This window comes from Oryctolagus cuniculus, chromosome 9 (genome assembly GCF_051225735.1).
Source record: "Oryctolagus cuniculus isolate XC-2025 breed Fujian yellow rabbit chromosome 9, ASM5122573v1, whole genome shotgun sequence".
NCBI lineage: Eukaryota > Metazoa > Chordata > Mammalia > Lagomorpha > Leporidae > Oryctolagus > Oryctolagus cuniculus.
Window position 1 is genome coordinate 26,768,596 of NC_142875.1, and position 20,502 is coordinate 26,789,097.

A 20,502-nucleotide genomic window follows, 5' to 3' on the forward strand; every position below is an offset into this window, starting at 1 on the left:
ATTTATTTGACAGGTAGAATTACAGACAGTGAGAGAGAGAGACAGAGAGAAAGGTCTTCCTTCTGTTGATCAATTCCCCAAATGGCTGCAATGGACGGAGCTGCGCTGATCCAAGGCCAGTAGCCAGGTACCTCTTCCTGGTCTACCAAGTGGGTGCAGTGTCCCAAGCACCTGGGCCATCTTCCACTGCTTTCCCGCTTTCCTAGGCCACAGCAGAGAGCTGGACTGGAAAAGGAGCAAGCAGGACTAGAACCGGAGCCCATATGGGATGCTGGCACCACAGGCGGAGGATTAACCTAGTGTACCACGGTGCCAGCCCCCAAAGGTTAAGCTTTAAAAACCTTAGCTGAATTTTAAAAAAATAAGATAGCAGAATTAATTATTTGTAATCAAGTTTAATTATACTTGTTCATCAAATGTATATGTTTAGTACAGTCAGACTAGTACTGCTAACAATATTCAATTATTTCATATTTTATAATAGCTAAATGGAAAAAAAAACCAAAGAGGTAAATTGAGGAAATTTTTTTGGATAATTGGAGTCCAAAGTTGTTAGAATATTACACAATTTAGAGGTAATATAGGAAGTATTTGGTTATTTTCATTTTTGAAGTTGCACAAAGCACACAGAATGAAATTACATCCAAGGTCACCTCATAGTAGACAAGACACTTGATGTTAATTTAAACGTGCTACTTGATAAATGAATGTACTCCAACTATCATGAAAAGTGACTCTTGATTCAAAGTGTTCATTTAAATTTAGTGATTTTCAAAGAAGCATCCACCTATTCTCACATATCAGAATCTTGAATCACTGTTACACAGCACAGTATATGAGAAATCAAGAAAAACTAAATAATTAAAAAGAGCTGGCACACCTAACTGAATAGCTAAGAGAATCAGGAACTTGGAAGATTTTCAAGGAACTAGCAATCTGAAACCCAGATGTTATGGGAGGTAATTCAAATTTACAAAGTGCCTAAGGCATTGGGCTAAAGGCTCTCTTTCCCCTATCCTTTAATAGGACTCCCATTACCAGATGTCAGTATTCTAATTTACAGACCGGTTAACTGAGAATCTGGAAAATTAAGTCAACTTCTCTTGACTTGAGGGAAGAACCAGGATTAAAGACCTGACTGTTTGGAAACGTTGAGTCCTGTAAGTACTAAATTCCTTCCCTAGGGCTCCTTATCTTCCATATGTGGAGTTCTCACTCCATGAACAGTGCCACACAGATTCACACAGTGTCTGTATCTGTGAGGTTTCCCAAACCCTCATGGCAGAGGGAGGTTGCCTGCAAGGCCAGAATAACTGACCAATACAATACCACCACCAACACAACACTTTGTGAAGTTTCTCTTTGCCATGTATTTGATGACATAACGTTCTTGATTTTGTGCTTTAACATTCTTGGAAGTAGATTTGTTAGAATTCCTAATATTTAGGAAATAAAAAGCAAAAACAGAAAGAGCATCTCAGTCTTTGTTTACATAGTGGTGAATCAAAACCAAGAAGAAAGTAAATGCTGATATGTTTCATCAATTAAAGCAGAAAATAAGATGTGAAAAATTGACTGCCTATGCCTAACTATCAAACATTGATCGACACATTGTGTATTAAAAAATTACAAATAGGTAAATAATATCATCCTTTAAAACCCACCAATTAGAAATCCTGGCTAAAACACTTGCAAAAAAATTTTTATAGATAACTTTAGGCCGACGCCGCAGCTCACTAGGCTAATCCTCCGCCTGCAGCGCAGGTACCCTGGGTTCTAGTCTCAGTTAAGGCGCCAGATTCTGTCCTGGTTGCTCTTCTTCCAGTCCAGCTCTCTGCTGTGGCCCGGGAAGGCAGTGGAGGATGGCCCAAGTGCTTGGGCCCTGCACCCACATGGGAGACCAGGAAGAAGCACCTGGCTCCTAGCTTCGGATCAGCGTAGTGCGCCAGCCGCAGCGGCCATTGGGGGGGTGAATCAACGGAAAAGGAAGACCTTTCTCTCTGTCTCTCTCTCTCTCTCACTGTTCTCTCTGCCTGTCAAAAAAAAAAAAATAGATAACTTTAGAGCTTTTCAAAAAGATTTATTTATTTATTTGAAAGGGAGAGTTACAGAGAAACAGAGGCAGAGAGAGATTTTCCATATACTGGTTCATTACCCAAATAGCTGCAACAGCCTAAGGTAGACCCATCGGAAGCCAGGGCCAGGAGCTTCCTTCTGGTTTCCCACGTGGCTGCAGGGGTCCAAGTACCTGGGCTATCTTCTACTGCTTTCCCAGGTCATAGCAGAGAGCTGGATGGAAAGTGGAGCAAGCAGATCTCAAACCAGCACCCATATGGTATACTAGCACTGCAGGTGTAGGCTTTACCCACTATGCCACAGCTCCTGCCCCCACAGCTTTATTATTGAGACAATATAAACTTAAGGCAGTTATCAATAGCAACGTTCTTGATCGAGATAGGAATTGAGATTGATATTCAATAACTGTCTTAAAGGATTAAATTTTAAATATCGATTCTTTATATGTCTCTAGGGAAAAACAGCTTTACAACTGGAATTTGAATCAATGAACCCAAAGATCTGTTTTTCTCATTTCCATCATTAATTTTCATCTAAACTCCTTTGCATTGCATATAACTGTGGAAAGAAACTGAACACATTTTTTCTTATATCTGCATGAAGTATAAATAAACCTACAAATGAAAAGAAAATCCATCATATTCTCATGAATTTAGATATCATGTATGTAATTGTAAAGATCCTTAGATAGAAATATCTAGTATTTATAGACTTCAATAAGTCCTGGGGTGAGAGCAGTGAGGGTACAGAAATGCAGGTTGATGATGTCACTAGGAAACCCTCTCTTTCCTCATTTAGGCAATCTATGCTCTCCAACTGTGAAGAAAATTAAGCTTCTTTTCTAATATCTGAGGTATTTCACAGATGGGAGCGAATTTGAGTTTTTCAGTCTTGCTCACATAACAAGAGTTCAGTCATTTACATAGTTGATCCACGTTAACATCATGGGATCTGAAAAGCTTAATGAGGATTCCTCGAATCTAGTCTAGATCCAAATCAAGGTGGAGACAAAAGTGAATTTCTCACTTGCTGATATATTCATTTACTACACTTGATCTTAGCCAAAAGGCCAAGAAGTGGTAACTGATATATTAATTTTAATTCAGAGTGAAAAGTGACTGTTTTAAAAAATATTTACTTGAAAGCAGAATGAAGAGAAAAAGAGATCTTCCACTGATCACTCCCTAAAAGCTGCAATGTCTGAGTTGGGTCAGACTGAAGCTAGGAGCTTCATACTCCATTAGGTCTCCCACATGTGAGGCGGGGGTCCCAGCAATGTTTTTCCCAACAGTTTATGACTCTCAACATTACATTTATCCAATGTCTGTCTAATTAGATGTTACATTCTAAATGTATACTTCCAAAATTCACGTTGAAACCCTAAATTCCAAAGATGGCATTAGGAGCCATCTTCTGCTGCTTTCCCAGGCACATTAGCAGGAGGCCAGATGAGAAGCTAAGCACCTGGGACATAAAGTGGCACTCCAGCATGGAATGCTGGCACAGTCAGCAGCAGCTTAATCTGCTGTGCTACAAGCTGGTCCCAAAACAAGACTTTAAGCATACAATGTTATTGGCATCGAACTATTTACTGCTCTAGGTAAGTTTTTCTAGGTATTATCATATCAACAACAGAGATTTCCAAAAGGAACCATTCAGTATAATTTGTCTTGAATGGTCCATATAGTTGTCAATCCAGTTTGGGGCAGATTTTGGACAACTTTACTTATGTTTTTTTTTCTTTTTTTTCTTTTTTTCTTTTTTTAACTTTTATTTAATAAATATAAATTTCCAAAGTACAGCTTTTGGATTATAGCAGCTTTTTCTCCCCATAACCTCCCTCCCACCTGCAACCATCCCATCTCCCGCTCCCTCTCCCATCCCATTCACATCAAAATTCATTTTTAGTTATCTTTATATACAGAAGATCAATTTAGTATATACTAAGTAAGGTTTTCAACAGTTTGCACCCACACAGAAACACAAAGTGTAAAGTACTGTTTGAGTATTAGTTATACCGCTAATTCACATAGTACAACACATTAAGGACAGAGATCCTACATGGGGAGTAGATGCACAGTGACTCCTGTTGTTGATTTAACAATTGACACTATTATTTATGGCGTCAGTAATCACCCGAGGCTCCAATGCCGATCTTATGTAGACAATGTCATAGTCAAAGTGGAAGTTCTTTCAAGTATCATTTCCGAAATGAAAAGACTTGAAAGTCATTACTCTCCTCATTACAACAATAATAAGCTAAACAAAACAAATATCAACAGCTTCTCTGGGCACACTAAGGAGTTGCAGTTACAATGCAATGCAACTTTACTTATGTTTTATACATTTTATCTCATTTGAGTCCTGAAATCACTTTTTATTCCAGTTTACTGCTAATGAACATCCTGGAAGGCAGTAGATGATGGCTCAAGTGCCTGGGCTCATGCCACCCATGTGAGAGACCCAGATGGAATTCCTGTATCCTGGCTTCAGCCGTTCTGGCACCAGCTGTTGTGGACATTTGGGGAGTGCATCAGCTTGTAAAATCTCTTTCTGTCTTTCTACTTTACAATTAAATATTTAAAAAAGACCTAAATCTAACTCAGTTATTACACTTTATCAAAGAAAGGCCATTTGCAGATCATAGCTTCTAGATAAAATCTACATTATTACCTGACGTGATGTGGATACCTAGTCCGTTTAGACAGCTCTACAAAATCCCATAGACTGAGTGCTTTATAAACAACAGAATTTTATTCCTTATAGTTGTGGAGGCAGGAAAGTTTGAGGTCAAAGACTCCTCATATTAGGATTCTAGTGAAGATTAATTTTCAGTTTTATAGAACACTGTCCTCTTATGGCATACTCACATGATAGAAAGAATGAGAAATCTTTGAGCTCTTTTGTACAAGGGCACTAATGCCACTCAAGAGTGTCCTCAAAGCCCACACCTCCTAATGCCATCTTTGGGATTTAGGGTTTCAACATGAATTTTGGAGGAATACATTTAGAATGTAACACCTTATTAGACAGACATTGGATAAATGTAATGCTGAGAGTCATAAACTTTTGGAAAAACATCATTGACGTTTACCAGTATTAAACCTGATATTAAGCAACCGAAAACATTAAGGCATGTGTTGATAACTTTTTTATATATTTGAAGTTTATAGAAATAACACTGGAGACAAAAAAAAAACCAAGATGTAAATTTGCTATTTTGCTGTAGAGCATAATTGTTTCTTGGGCAATGTCTCAAACGCAAGTTGTAAACTATCAGTATTTGTAACACAAACCCAAATACAGATACAGGTTTGCCTGCTTAACTATGGTTGTATTTTATTTTTATCTCCTGTACCAACAAGCATAAGGGGGGTTTTATGAGAAAGAGAAAACTTGGATCTTGAAATGAAAGAGAAAAGGAAAGCTCCCTTCAAGTCTTAGAAAGCATCTGATGCTTTCCCAAGGCCGTTCTAGCCTGGAAGAAGAAAACATGATGCACACATTGCAATAGCGCTTCCAGCTCTCAGTCACTCTCCCCAACTTGAAAGCTGTAGCCTAGCAAGCATTTTAGAATAGAATTCATTTATTTTTCAACAAGTCAGCAGTTCTAACGCCCACCTATGCATAGCTTCTAGGCTGCCTCTAAATTATTGACGAATTTACTAACTTGCTGATAGCAAAGCTTTTCTGGTCCCAGGCTCCCGGTATGCAAATGCTCAATTGCTCCTTCTTGAGAGTGAAAGCATCTATAATTGCCTCCGATGCCTTATCAATAAGCAATTTAAAAAAGGACAAGAAGAAAAAGCAATAAAATCACTTCACGGCAGGTGCCACAGCTCACCAGGCTAATCATCCACCTTGCGGCGCCGGCACACCGGGTTCTAGTCCCAGTCGGGGCGCCAGATTCTGTCCCGGTTGCCCCTCTTCCAGGCCAGCTCTCTGCTGTGGCCAGGGAGTGCAGTGGAGGATGGCCCAAGTGCTTGGGCCCTGCACCCCATGGGAGACCAGGAGAAGCACCTGGCTCCTGCCATCAGATCAGCACGGTGCTCCAGCCACGGTGGCCATTGGGGGTGAACCAACGGCAAAGGAAGACCTTTCTCTCTGTCTCTCTCTCTCTCTAACTGTCCACTCTGCCTGTCAAAAAAAAAAAATTACTTCACATAGTCTCTGTGAAATGCATAACAAAGCCTGGTTTATTATTTATTTATTTCTAGAAAGATTTCATATAATTAACATTTCCTTAAATATGTGAAACTGTAAAAAGTTCATGGAAAACAGTTAAAACATACTTATTTTGGTACATTATTGTTTTGAAATCCACACATTTTTTCATAATGTGCAATTTTCATGAACTTCTTGAAAAATCATTGTAGACTATGAGTTCAGAAATTTGTTACCAATATAAATTTATCTTTTAATTCCTTGTCCATAAACTCTGAGAAGTACAATCATATATCATTTTGGTAAGGCACTTCATATAATAGTCTGGTATTCTGAATGTAGTGGTATTATTTGAACATGCAGACAGTTAGCTACAGCCACATGAACCACCTATAAACCTAATGTTTTCTGAGAGTTTTTTAAATGTATAGTCTGCCCAAAAAAATTGGATGCTGGAACCACAGGCAGTGGCTTAACCCACTGTGCCACAACACTGGCCCAAGTGTGGAACATTTTATTTGTCACTTTGGTTTGTCTTTAAAGATTTATTTTATTTATTTCAATGTCGAGTCACAGATAAAGAGAGAGTGACAGAGATATTTTCCATCTGATGATTCACTCCCTATATAGCTGCCATGACCAGGGCTGGGTTGCATTGAAGCCAGAAACCTGGAACTCATCCAGGTCATCCAAGTGGTTAACAAGGTTCCAAGCACATGAAACATACCCCACTACTTTGCCAAGTATATTAGTAGGGAGCTGGGTTGGGAGCAGAGCAGCTTGTACTTGAAACATCATCCATATGGGGATGGTGTTATCACAGGCGGTAGTTTAACCTCCTATGCCACAATGCTGTCCACCACTTTATATAATAAAAGTATAATAACTACAAAAATAAAATATGAAGTGAAAAATCGGAAGTCTTTCAACTAATTTCAGATATTTGGCTGTGATTTTACGTAAAGATACTACATGAACAAACTTTATTTGAATGTTTTAAGAATCACTTCATATATGATGAGTTTCTAAAAAGGAATACACTAACAAAGACTTCAAATTATTGTGTACCTTTCTACAATATTTGAAAAAATATGGATTTTATTTCAACTTGTGTTATATAGATGGGTTCTAGATATTTGAGAGTTTTGTTGCTAGGGTTCACTGCTTTTACTGATTAAAGAAAAGGTCACTTACAAAGAACTTCATTGAAGTTTTCTAATGAGCTTTTTTTTTCTTTTTCAATAGATTTTTTAAATTTTATGTATGGTACTCACATGTCATGTATTTCAGATACACATATTGAGAAACAGTGACTTGATCAGCTCTTGTCCTGACTGTTGATGTACATTGTAATACTTTTTCCATTTTAGTATTTTCTCTTTGTTTTGTTCTAGTACTATTGGTTGAACTCTGTGATTAAAACACAATTATTCTTAGCTGTTTAAATTTTAACTGAAAAATGATCCCTGTTAAATATAGGAGTGGGAATAAGAGAGGGAGGAGATGTACAATTTGGGACATGCTCAATCAGACTTGCCCCAAATGGTGGAGTTAGAATCATGCCAGGGGATCCCAATACAATCCCATCAAGGTGGCATGTACCAATGCCATCTCACTAGTCCAAGTAATCCAATTCAGTTCACAATTGATCACACTGATAGGTCTAAGAGTCAAAGGGATCACACAAACAAGTCTAGTGTCTGCTAATACTAACTGATGGAATCAAAAATGGAGAGAACAATCCATCATGGGAAGCGGGATACACAGTAAACTCACAGAATGGCAGATGTCCTAAATAGCACTCTGGCCTCAGAATCAGCCCTTAAGGCATTCAGATCTGGCTGAAGAGCCCATGAGAGTATTTTAGACATGGAAAGCCAAGACACTCTGACAAAAAAAAAAAAAAAAAAAAAAAAAAAACAAAAATCAAAAAAAACAACCCTAAATGAAAGATCTCTGTGAGTGAGATCCCAGTGGAAAGAATGGGGCCATCAAAGAAGGAGGTACCTTTCTCTGAAGGGAGGAGAGAACTTCCACTTTGACTATGACTCTGTCAGAATAAGATCGAAGTCGACGAACTCAAAAGGCTTGCATAGCCTTGGCAACTCATGACTAGAGCCTAGGGAGATTACTGATGCCATAAACAAGAGTGTCAAATTGTTAAGTCAACAACAGGAGTCACTGTGTACTTACTTCTCATGTGGGATCTGTCCTTAGCGTGTTGTCCAATGTGAAGTAATGCTATAACTAGTACTGAAACAGTATTTTACACTTTGTGTTTCTGTGTGGGTGCAAACTGATGAAATCTTTACTTAATATATACTGAATTGATCTTCTGTATATAAAGATAATTGAAAATGAATCTTGATGTGAATGGAATGGGAGAGGGAATGGGAGGTGGGAGGGGTGTGAGTGGGAGGGAAATTACGGGGGGGGGGAGCCATTGTAATCCATTAACTTTACTTTGAAAATTTATATTTACTAAATAAAAAAATTTTAAAAAATTTTATGTATGGTACTCACATGTCATGTATTTCATATACACATATTTAGAAAGAGTGATAATTCCCATGTTACCCTTCCTTCTGCCCACATTCTCGCCCTTCTTCTTTCTTATTCCTACTCTTAATTTTCAGTTTACTTTATACTCATAAGATTAAGTCTACAATAAGTAAAGAGTTCAACACATAATAATAATAATAAAAAAAAAAAACTGTTCCTCAACAGTAGAGGCAAGGGCTATAAACAATCATTGAATCTCAAATTGTCAATTTCACTCCTATCCATTGCTTTTTTGGTACTCAATTAGTTACCACAGATCAGGAAAACATATGGTATTTATCTTTTTGGACTATTGCTGGTATAAATAGAATGAGCAAAGATTCAGAAAAATGCAAATCTATAGCAATTCAATGACAGTGTGACTGTAAGTGGTAGGAGATACCATTATAAAAATGATTGCAGAGAGATAAAATGATGGGTATTTTTGGCAAATTTTATATAACATCCAAGCACAGTAGAAGAATGGGAACAAAAAGACACCACCATTTTTCAAGAATGGTGCCAAATGCTATCTTCTGTACACAGAAAGGGCTCATCCTTCCTAATGACCCCACAGCCTCATCTTCTTGATTCTTTTATGTATATTAGTGATTAAATTCCCTCCTGACTTTCCTAAGGTGGAGACATTTTACATGTCATTTTGAAAATGCTTGGGCCAGCGCCATGGCTCACGTGGCTAATCCTCCGCCTTCGGCGCTGGAATCCCATATGGGCGCCGGGTTCTAGTCCCTGTTGCTTCTCTTCCAGTCCAGCTCTCTGCTGTGGCCCAGGAGGGCAGTGGAGGATGGCCAAGTGCTTGGGCCCTGCACCTGCATGGGAGACCAGGAAAAAGCACCTGGCTCCTGACTTCGGATCGGCCTAGCTCGCTCCTGCCGTCACGGCCATTTGGAGAGTGAACCAATGGAAGGAAGACTTCTCTCTGTCTCTCCCTCTCAGATTAGAGTCTGTAACTCTACCTGTTAAAAAGAAAGAAAGGAAGGAAGGAAGGAAGGAAGGAAGGAAGGAAGGAAGGAAGGAAGGAAGGAAGGAAGGAAGGAAGAAAGAAAGAAAGAAAGAAAGAAAGAAAGAAAGAAAGAAAGAAAGAAAGAAAGAAAGAAAGAAAGAAAGAAAATGCTGTCTGTAAAATGCTGTTTGGTATGTACATAGTTTTCCTTAAATCCCAACACCATGATGGAATGACCAAGTGACTGTCGAATGTCAGAGACTGGATGGAATTTTCAGATGTTTAATTTATTTTGAAAAATTAGAAATCTTTGTAAGTTATTGATTATGTAAGTTAAAATATATTAACTGTAAATTAGAAGATACTTACTGGGAGACTGAAATCTGACTTAGTGAGAGGATAAAGGCATACAAATTAAATTGGAGGTTACAGCAAAAATCTAGGGAAAATATGATACGAGGCTCAATTTAGTCAGTATTGATGGCCCTGAGGAAAGGGGGTAAGATTTTTAAGCAGTTGTATGTATTCAGTATTTGAAATCTTTCACAAGTATATAAACTAATAATTTAAGACACAAGTGGATAAATGTTAGCTTTAGAATTTAATGCAAGTCTATCTCTTGAACTAAAATAGTTCTTGTGAGGAACTTAGTAAGTTTAGTAAAAGCATATCTGAATAAATATAGATAATATGCAAGAGACAGAAAATTTCCCAATTTTCCTAACCCCACCCAATGTTATAGAGTATCTCTTTGAAACCATGCATCTTTCTCTCAGCAAAATCTCAGATTTTCAGGCTTTAGTATTTCTGAAAACTATTCAATTTACTGTTTTCATTTTAGTAGGAAAATCTAGCTCACTCCCTTTTTTTTAAGATTTATTTATTTTTTTGAAAGTCAGGGTTATACAGAGAGAGAAGGATGGGGGGGAGAGAGAGAGAGAGAGAGGTCTTCCATTCACTGGTTCACTCCCCAACAGCCCTCAATTGGCTGCAGTGGCCAGAGCTGCACCAATCCAAATCCAGGAACCAAGAGCTTCCTCCTGGTCTTCCTAGGCAGGTTCAGCTGTCCAAGGACTTGAGGCATCTTCTACTGCTTTTCAAGGCCATAGCAGAGAGCTCGATCAGAAGTGGGGCAGCTGTGATTCAAACCAGTGTAATATGGGTGTTGGCACTGCAGGAAGCAGCTTTGTCCACTACACCATAGCACCGGCCCTTCACTCCTTTTCTATAGTATATTTATGCAACTAATCCTGGTGAATGAACAAAATAATAGTAGTCAAATAATAGCTATTAATTCTTAGATGGTTGGAATATGGAAAGTATCATAAATAAATTATACCAAATAGTAATTAGAAATCTGAGATATCTATATATGTTGAGGTATAGATCTAAGGAATTTACACATATAGAGATAATAATGGCAGAAATAATGATTATGCAGGTGAAAATTAACTGAACATATGTTATATATCTTAAGTAGCCTGAGCTATAATATATCAAGCTAACAATCCCATGAGAGTATATCACGGCCGGCGCCGCGGCTCACTAGGCTAATCCTCCGCCTTGTAGCACCGGCACACAGGGTTCTAGTCCCGATCAAGGCGCCGGATTCTGTCCCGGCTGCCCCTCTTCCAGGCCAGCTCTCTGCTATGGCCCGGGAGTGCAGTGGAGGATGGCCCAAGTGCTTGGACCCTGCACCCCATGGGAGACCAGGAGAAGTACCTGGCTCCTGCCATCGGATCAGCGCGGTGCTGAAAAAAAAAAAAAAAAAAAGAGTATAACATAAGGTGTGGCGGATACCTTTTTTATGCCTATAATACTAGTGTTCTTTTCAGATTTACCATTATCCAAAATTTTTCAGTTTTTAATGAAGCACTATTAATAATGGCTGTATTGATAGAAGTTTGGTGAGTTTAAGAACTTCAACTTTGACAGATATGATGCTAGCTTATTGTTTATGTGCACCCTGGAGATAAGCAGTTGGAGGCTCAACCAGTTGGGCCCCTGACATACACATGGCAGCCCCAGATTGAGTTTCCAACCCCTGGTTTCGGTTTATTCCAATCCTGGCCATTACAGGTATGTGAGAAGTGAACCAGTGGATGGGAGTGTTCTTTTTCTCTCTCTCCTTCTCTCAAAGTAAATTTTAAAATTACAGTAGATAAATATAACTTGCCCAAATATATAGTGTTCTGTGTCCAACTTAGATGAAATTCAATTTAAAAAGCATTGGTGGGGGCCGGCGCTGTGGCGCAGCAGGTTAACGCCCTGGCCTGAAGTGCCAGCATCCCATATGGGCGCCGGTTCGAGACCTGGCTGCTCCAGTTCCGATCCAATTCTCTGCTGTGGCCTGGGAAAGCAGTAGAGGATGGCCCAAGTCCTTGGGCCCCTGCATCCGTATGGGAGACCTGGAGGAGGCTCCTGGCTCCTGGCTTTGGATAGGCGCAGCTCCGGTCATTGCAGCCATCTGGGGAGTGAACCAGTCAATAGAAGACCTCTCTCTCTCTCCCTCTCTCTCTCTCTCTCTTTCTGCCTCTTCTCTGTCTAACCCTGACTTTCAAAATAAATAGATCTTTAAAAAAAAGCATTGGTGATATTTTCTAAAGAGTGTTTTTAAGCCACTATGAGTCCCAGTTCTTCAACTACATTGCATAAATGAATCTAAATAATCAAATAAATCATACCAAATTATTTTAGGAAACAATATTATGTTTCATATAAAATTTTAGAATTTAGTTTTTAAAATATGATTTGTCCCTGAGTATATGGCCTGAAATTTACTTAAAATTTTTACACCAAACTTTTCAATTAGTTTAATAATTATTACATTGTCATAGATAACATTGGAATCACATATGCATAAATCCTATTCCACAATAAAAATGGTATTAATCTCCCTTTCTCTAAATGTAGATCACATTGATAGACAGTTTTTAATATTTCCTAATCAAATTATCTTATCCATTGATATAAGCCAGAGCTGGGAATTGAACCTGGGTACTCTGATGTAGGACACAGGTGTCTTAACTGCTTGGTTAAATACCCACACCCTAAAAACACATATTGGCTGATGATAAAATCTAAATGAGTGGCTTTTAGCTGGTCATGGCTTGGGGGTGGGGTCCTATATTCACATAGGATCATGTTACATGCCCTAAATGTGCATAGTAAAATGTTTTTAAATAGAGGGTAAAGCCTGACGCCAGCCACGGGCATATGAAGTACAGAAAGGAATGGGACCCTTTGGGAAAAGAGCTGGGCAACACCAACACCTATGTTTCCTGGAAGCATTTTTTCCTCTCCTTTCTCAAAGGGTTTTGCAGCCACTTACCAATTTAATATGCACTCAGAAAAGAACTAGACATTTGAGGATTTCAAATGACAATTGAATTCATTAAGGTGAAATCTAGAACTTTCATCATCATCAATAATAGAATGGGTTCATGAAACCTGGATAGAGAGCCGGTGTCGCGGCTCAATAGGCTAATCCTCTGCCTGCGGTGCTGGCACACTGGGTTCTAGTCCCAGTCGGGGCGCCGGATTTTGTCCTGGTCTCTCCTCTTTCTGTCCAGCTCTCTGCTGTGGCCCGGGAGTGCAGTGGAGGATGGCCCAAGTGCTTGGGCCCTGCACCTGCATGGGAGACCAGGAGAAGCACCTGGCGCCTGGCTTTGGATCAACGTGGTGCACTGGCTGCAGTGGCCATTGGGGGGTGAACCAACGGCAAAGGAAGACCTTTCTTTCTGTCTCTCTCTCTCACTGTCCACTCTGCCTGTCAAAAAAAAACAAAAAACAAAAAACAAAAAAACAAAAAAAACAAAAAAAAACAAAAAACAAAAAACTGAAACCTAGATAGAAACTGAAATTCTCATTCATGCACATTTCAAGTTGTGTGATAGCTATCTGGGGGCTATTAGTGAGTCCCCTCTTTAGTATATACCTGGAAAAAGAAACTTCATAGTTGTCCATATCTTCAGTTGATTTCTAGACTTGTAAACAGAAAATCTTTATGGAGAGAATTTCTCAGTGGAAAATCTCCACTTGTTAATCAATATATCAAATAAAATCAGTAGGGAAATCCAGGAGGTATCACAGTGATGAGTAACAGCACCATAGAACTAAAAGTTGCGAAGCTATTCATTCCCATATCCTTCTCTTATTATTTTAAAAACTGGATTCATCAAGCTATAAGAACAAACCATAAATTTATCACATTTTTCCAAGTCCCAGAGAAAGCAATAGCTCTGCAGCAGATCCAGAACACAGGTAATCACTGTGACTGAATGACGTCACTGGATCTTGATGGCTCAGTGGGCTCTGTGATGGTTCAAGGAAGTCTCAGTAAGAGAGCTTTTGTATAGATGCATACGATATTAGAGCGTGACCATACTCTCTTGGGCAGAGATGGTCTCTATTTGACAATAAATTCCTGGCATATAAGGTTTTGGAAGAGAATGAGCACTTGTCTGTGGACTTCAAGTGACTACATAACCAGACCTTTCTGTCATGATCTGACTGGCAAAAGGCCTATGGAATCATAAATTCTTCCGGGTGCTACAATAATCGGTATGCCAAAACTGACAAAAACAGGATTGAGCACTATCAGATCCAAAAACTACAAGTAAATTACATGCACATTTGGCATTGACTCCTTGACAAACATTCCTATTGGACAATTGCCTCCCTTTCAGTTCATATGTATGAATTTTGCGGAGGTTGTCCATGACCACTTAAGTAGACAGAAAATATGAAATGTGATTCACAAAAGGTAGAGTGCATTTTGTTGTTGAAAGATAGCTATATTGTAATATGCACAGCAACAGTGAATGGGAATCTTAGGCTAAATATTGAGAAAGACACCTGATTATTAAATTCATAGGGAGGGAAAAGTGACTTGATATGCATATATGTGTACAGACTCCTGAATGGTTTGATTTAATAAATATAAATTTACAAAGTACAGCTTATGGATTAGAGTGGTTCCCCCCCATAACTTCCCTCCCACCTGCAACCCTACCATCTCCTGCTCCCTCTCCCATTCCATTCACATCAAGATTCATTTTCAAGTCTCTTTATATACAGATCAATTTAGTATATAATAAGTAAAGATTTCAACAGTTTGCACCCACACAGAAACACAAAGTGTAAAGTACTGTTTGAGTACTAGTTATTGCATTAGTTCCCATTGTACAACACATTAATGACAGAGATCTTACATGGAGAGTAAGTGCAGTGACTCCTGTTGTTGACTTAACAAATTGACACTCTTGTTTATGGCGTCAGTAATCACTGGAGGCTCTTGTCATGAGTTGCCAAGGCTATGGAAGCCTTTTGAGTTCACCAACTCTGATCGTATTTAGACAAGGTCATAGTCAGAGTGGAAGTTCTCTCCTCCCTTCAGAGAAAGGTACCTCTTTCTTTGATGGCCCTATTCTTTCCACTGGGATCTCACTTGCAGAGATCTTTCATTTAGGTTTGTTTTTTTGTTTGTTTGTTTGTTTGGTTTTTTTTTTGTTTGTTTTTGTTTTTGTTTTTGTTTTGTCAGAGTGTCTTGGTTTTCCAGCGTAAAATACTCCCATGGGCTCTTCAGCCAGATGCAAATGCCTTAAGGGCTGATTCTGAGGCCAGAGTGATGTTTAGGCCATCAGCAATTCTGAGTCTGCTGTGTATCCTGCTTCCCATGTTGGATTGTTCACTCCTTTTTAATTCTATCAGTTAGGATTAGCAGACACTAGTCTTGTTTATGTCATCCTTTTGACTCTTAATCCTATCATTATGATCAATTGTGAACTGAAACTGATCACTTTGACTAGTGTGATGGCATTGGTATGTGCCACCTTAATGGGATTGAATTAGAATCCCCTGGCACGTTTCTAACTCTACCGTTTGGGGCAAGTCCAATTGAGCTAGTGTTGAACTGTACATCTCCTCCCTCTTTTATTCCCACTCTTATATTTAACAGGGATCACTTTTTAGTTAAATTCAAACACCTAAGAATAATTACGTGTTAATTAAAGAGTTCAAACAATAGTATTAAGTACAACAAAAAAATACTAAAAGGGATAAATATTATTCATCAATATTCAGGTTTAGGGCCAATCAAGTCACTGTTTCTCATAGGGTCCATTTCACTTCAACAGGTTTCCTTTTAGGTGCTCGGTTAGTTGTCACTGATCAGGGAGAACATATGATATTTGTCCCTTTGGGACTGGCTTAGTTCACTCAGCATAATGTTTTCCAGATTCCTCGATCTTGTTGCAAATGCCTGGATTTCATTGTTTTTTACTGCGGTATAGTATTCTAAAGAGTACATGTCCCACAATTTCCTTATCCAGTCTGCTGTTGATGGGCATTTAGGTTGATTCCAGGTCTTAGCTATTGTGAATTGAGCTGCAATAAACATTAAGGTGCAGACAGCTTTTTTGTTTGCCAATTTAATTTCCTTTGGGTAAATTTCAAGGAGTGGGATGGCTGGGTTGTATGGTAGGGTTATCTTCAGGTTTCTGAGAAATCTCCAAACTCACTTCCATAGTGGCTTTCCAAGTTTGCATTCCCACCAACAGTATGTTAGTGTCCCTTTTCCCCACATCCTCGCAAGCATCTATTGTTGGTAGATTTCTGTATGTGAGCCATTCTAACCGGGGTGAGGTGAAACCTCATTGTGGTTTTGATTTGCATTTCCCTGAGGGCTAGTGATTCTGAACATTTTTCATGTGTCTTTTGGCATTTTGGCTTTCCTCTTTTGTAAAATGTCTATTGAGGTCCTTGGCCCATCTCTTAAGTGGGTTGTTTGTTTCGTTGTTGTGGAGTTTCTTGATCTCATTGTAGATTCTGGTTATTAATCTTTTTCTGTTGCATAGTTTGCAAATATTTTTTTCCCATTCTGTTGGTTGCCTCTTCACTTTCCTGACTGTTTCTTTTGCTGTACAGAAAGTTCTCAATTTGATGTAATACCAATTGTTAATTTTGGCTTTGACTACCTGTGACTCCGGAGTCTTTTCCAATAAGTCTTTGCCTGTGCCTATATCTTGCAGGGTTTCCCCAATGTTCTCTAATAATTTGGTGGTGTTAGGTCATAGATTTAGATCTTTAATCCATGTTGAGTGGATTTTTGTGTAAGGTGTAAGGTAGGGGTCTTGCTTCATGCTTCTGCACGTGGAAATCCAGTTTTCCCAGCAGCATTTATTGAATAGACTGTCCTTTCTCCAGGAATTGGTTTTAGATCCTTGATCAAATATAAGTTGGCTGTAGATGTTTGGATTGATCTCTGGTGTTTCTATTCTGTTCCATTGGTCTATCAATCTGTTTCTGTACCAGTACCATGCTGTTTTGATAACAACTGCCCTGTAGTATGTCCTGAAATCTGGTATTGTGATGCCTCCAGCTTTGTTGTTGCCAAAAATGGCCTTAGACTTAAGAAATATGTCACAGAAAGGAAGTGTGTATAGGAAAGATGTGATCCACAGGGCTGACCATGTGTAGCATCACTCAGAATGTTCAAGAAAGGATAATTGGATGATCTCCCAAGGTCCTGATAAGGTAGATACCAATTCAAGGACAACAACCTTTGTGCCCCTACCACTGTCCTTTGGGAAATACTGCATGTGCTAAATTGACCCCTGACATACAAGGCTGGATTCTCAAAACAAGGGTTGTTAAGCAGGATTGACCCTTTGTGACCATCACTGTGATGAAGAGTTCATATAACCCCTGTATTCCCTTCCTACAACCATTGCAGCTGTCATATCAGAATGCTTGTGTAACTTTGCAGGCAGTCTCATGGGAAACAATAAAAGGTTCCAATGAACTGAAATGTAAATTTGGATTTTTCATGCTTTGCACCAGCAATTAAATATAGGAGTTACTAAACAAATTGCAAATGTGACCCTGCCTTTGATGAAGTTCTAGAGTTGTTTCTGTAAAATGGGGCAAACGAGTGGTATATCTGAAATAAAGGGGATCCCTAGTAGCATTCTTACTGCCTTATTCTTAAATAATAATTCGAAAAGCAATTGAAACACTTGCCTGGCACAGATAGAAAACTGACATCTCAGATATGTGCAGGATGAAAGTCTCGGTCTTCACCGCAAGACAAGTAGACTGAATCATGTAAAGTACAAGCTGAGGACTGAGAGCATAGCCAATAAACATTGGAGATTTGGCTGTCAATCAAAGCCTTAGAAAAAGCCACAGCAGCAAGAATCTATTGTTTGGCTCATTATCCATTCCACCTATCTGGGTCTTCATTTTGTCCTTGTAGAGATTAGAGCAGTCACAAACTTGAAGGGGACTTTGTAAAGAATAGAAAATTTACAAAGTAAGTGGATCTGAGTGATACAAGCTGGCCTCTTCTCTTTTCTATCACCTCAAATCTTGTTTCCACCGTTTACTCCCCTGGGAGTTCCTTATATAGGTTTCAGCAACATGGATTTTTTTTTTGTCCCTGTGGCTTTTCAAAAATTATGGGCTCCATTGGAAAACCTACTTGGCTGTCTTACTTGGGCAAGTGGGAAATATGAATATCTTAATATTAAAAGTGATGTCTCAGGAAATTTTATGATAGGAGTTGCTGAGAAAGTACGACTCCCTTTCTTCAATGAAAGTATTGAGGCTTATTTCCTAGGGCATTTCATAAGATTTCTGTAAGATTGACTTGCATACACTTGAAGCAGTGGCCAAGTTGTATTTCATCATTTTATGCTTTATTCTTTGATCTCCCAACCTCAGCTTTTCTTTACCTCTGCTTCTTGCAAATCACATTTACAGGTAAGCAACTTGTATATAAGACTTCTTTTCAGAATCTGATTCGGAGCATCTCAGACTATTCACACCAGTTGGGAAAATCTTTGAGTCAAATAGGAGGAAAATTATTGAAAATAAATCACTTAATGTGACATGGAGACATACTCTTCTGCTGAGACTTTAGTTCAATGCCACAGTTACTAATTAAAAGTCAGCTTAATAGGCATTTATTGACTGATGAGGACCTTCTACCTGCAGATGCTGTATGGTAAACAGAGAATGGTTGCTGGAACAGAGATTGAGTATTTTAAAGAGTCCAAAATGGCAAATTCAACGTAGTTTCAATAAAATATAAGTAATGTGAGGTGGGGCAAAAGTGAATCAGATGATACCAGTTCTGTTTTGTTTTGTTTTCAGTATTTGAGAAAGTAGTGATACTAGCTTATATTATGTTGTTAACGTCAAGGAACAAACTTATTGTCAGTTCTTATTTGCTATCTATGAATAGTGTTATTGTCAGTTACCTATAATTTCAATTCATAGCACTCCTGTGTGACAACCAACAAAAGTTTTTACTTTGTCTCATTTTATTTATTTTCCCAAGAGCAGTCTTCTGTGAAAAGTAGCTAAACATAGGTAATCTTAGATATGTGTATGTATTTTAAGTAAGTACATCTGCTCTTTCAAGGCAGAAGATGAAAATATTCACTCCTGACATATTATTTTCATTCCCTGCTAAATTAGGGAAGTTACTCAACTTAAAGTTGCCTCTGTTTTTGGTATAAAAAATGTATTTATTAAAAACATTGAAGAGTATTTCTGACTATTAAGTAAGCGATAGTATATAAAATTCCTGGCACAGTTATTATGAATAAACTATACATATTAAATGCTGGTTAATGATCATTTTTCTTTGTGATATCACATGGCATATCTGGTATTTGACATCATAGGTACTAGATTTGAAAAATACTTGAAAAATATTATTATCCAGTTCATTATCAAGCTAAAATTATTGTTTGACTAAAAATAATCAATATATCTCTTTTCATGTATGTCAGCTGTTTTAACCAAGTTTCCAAATACACAACAGAAAGCAAAGTATGCAATGACAGGGATTTGTAGCTCTGACCTATAGAACCCAGTGAAGAATATATTTTTTAATCTGGTATGCATAATTTTCTTTCTCTAGACTGCAATTGCAGTTTTAAAACTGGACTCATCTGGCTAATGATGTGAGAATCATCTGGAACGTAATTTTTATATTTAACATTTTCTACTCAAATTTCAATTTTATCTCAGAAACCCAATATTCATTGTTTGCTTCAAAATTTATTTTGAAGGAAGTATGTGTTTTGCACAGTGGCTTTCCTGTAAGTTATGTGTCTTTTTAGTTGACTTCATTTCTTTTGTAAAAGTTCAAACTGAGGAAACAAAGCTTGCTCTCAATAATGAGATGCTGTAAGTTTGCAAATATTTAACTCAACTTGTCAAGTAAGCACATCTTTGGGTAGAATGCAATATAATCTCATCATGAAAGATAGATTGGCATATATATATATATATATATAGAGAGAGAGAGAGAGAGATCTCAGAGTGATTTGGGAATGGTTGCTAATCCACCATTTGGATATTTATTTACTTCTGAGAACTGACCATATAAATTTTAAGGGAACATATCAAATTGTGATGTCTACAAATCGTTTTTTGTATTTTTACATAATCTTTTCCCATTTGGCTCTACTACTAATGTATTTCTCATTTCTCTGTTTAGTGAATGATGTCACCTATTTATAAGTCCACAAGTAAGACTGGATCTTTTCCTGTGAATAAAGCTCCCGCATGTGCATACCATTTTAAAATGTTCACTATCTGTAGTTAAAATGGTAAAATATTTATCTGGGATAAAACTTAACTCTTTTAATCATTTAATTTTGACAAAAATAATTTTCATGAGTAAACTTAAGTCAGTGATAAATGAACAGCATTCTTTTATAATTATAGATTCACTAATGGGT

The 20,502-nt window shown here is 38.1% G+C and overlaps 1 pseudogene; it reads right to left on the reverse strand.

Moving 5' to 3' along the window:
• Nucleotides 1-2,999: 2,999 nt before the first annotated feature.
• On the reverse strand, nucleotides 3,000-3,157 carry LOC127492257 (U2 spliceosomal RNA; annotated as a pseudogene).
• Between the last annotated feature and the right edge of the window lie 17,345 nt (nucleotides 3,158-20,502).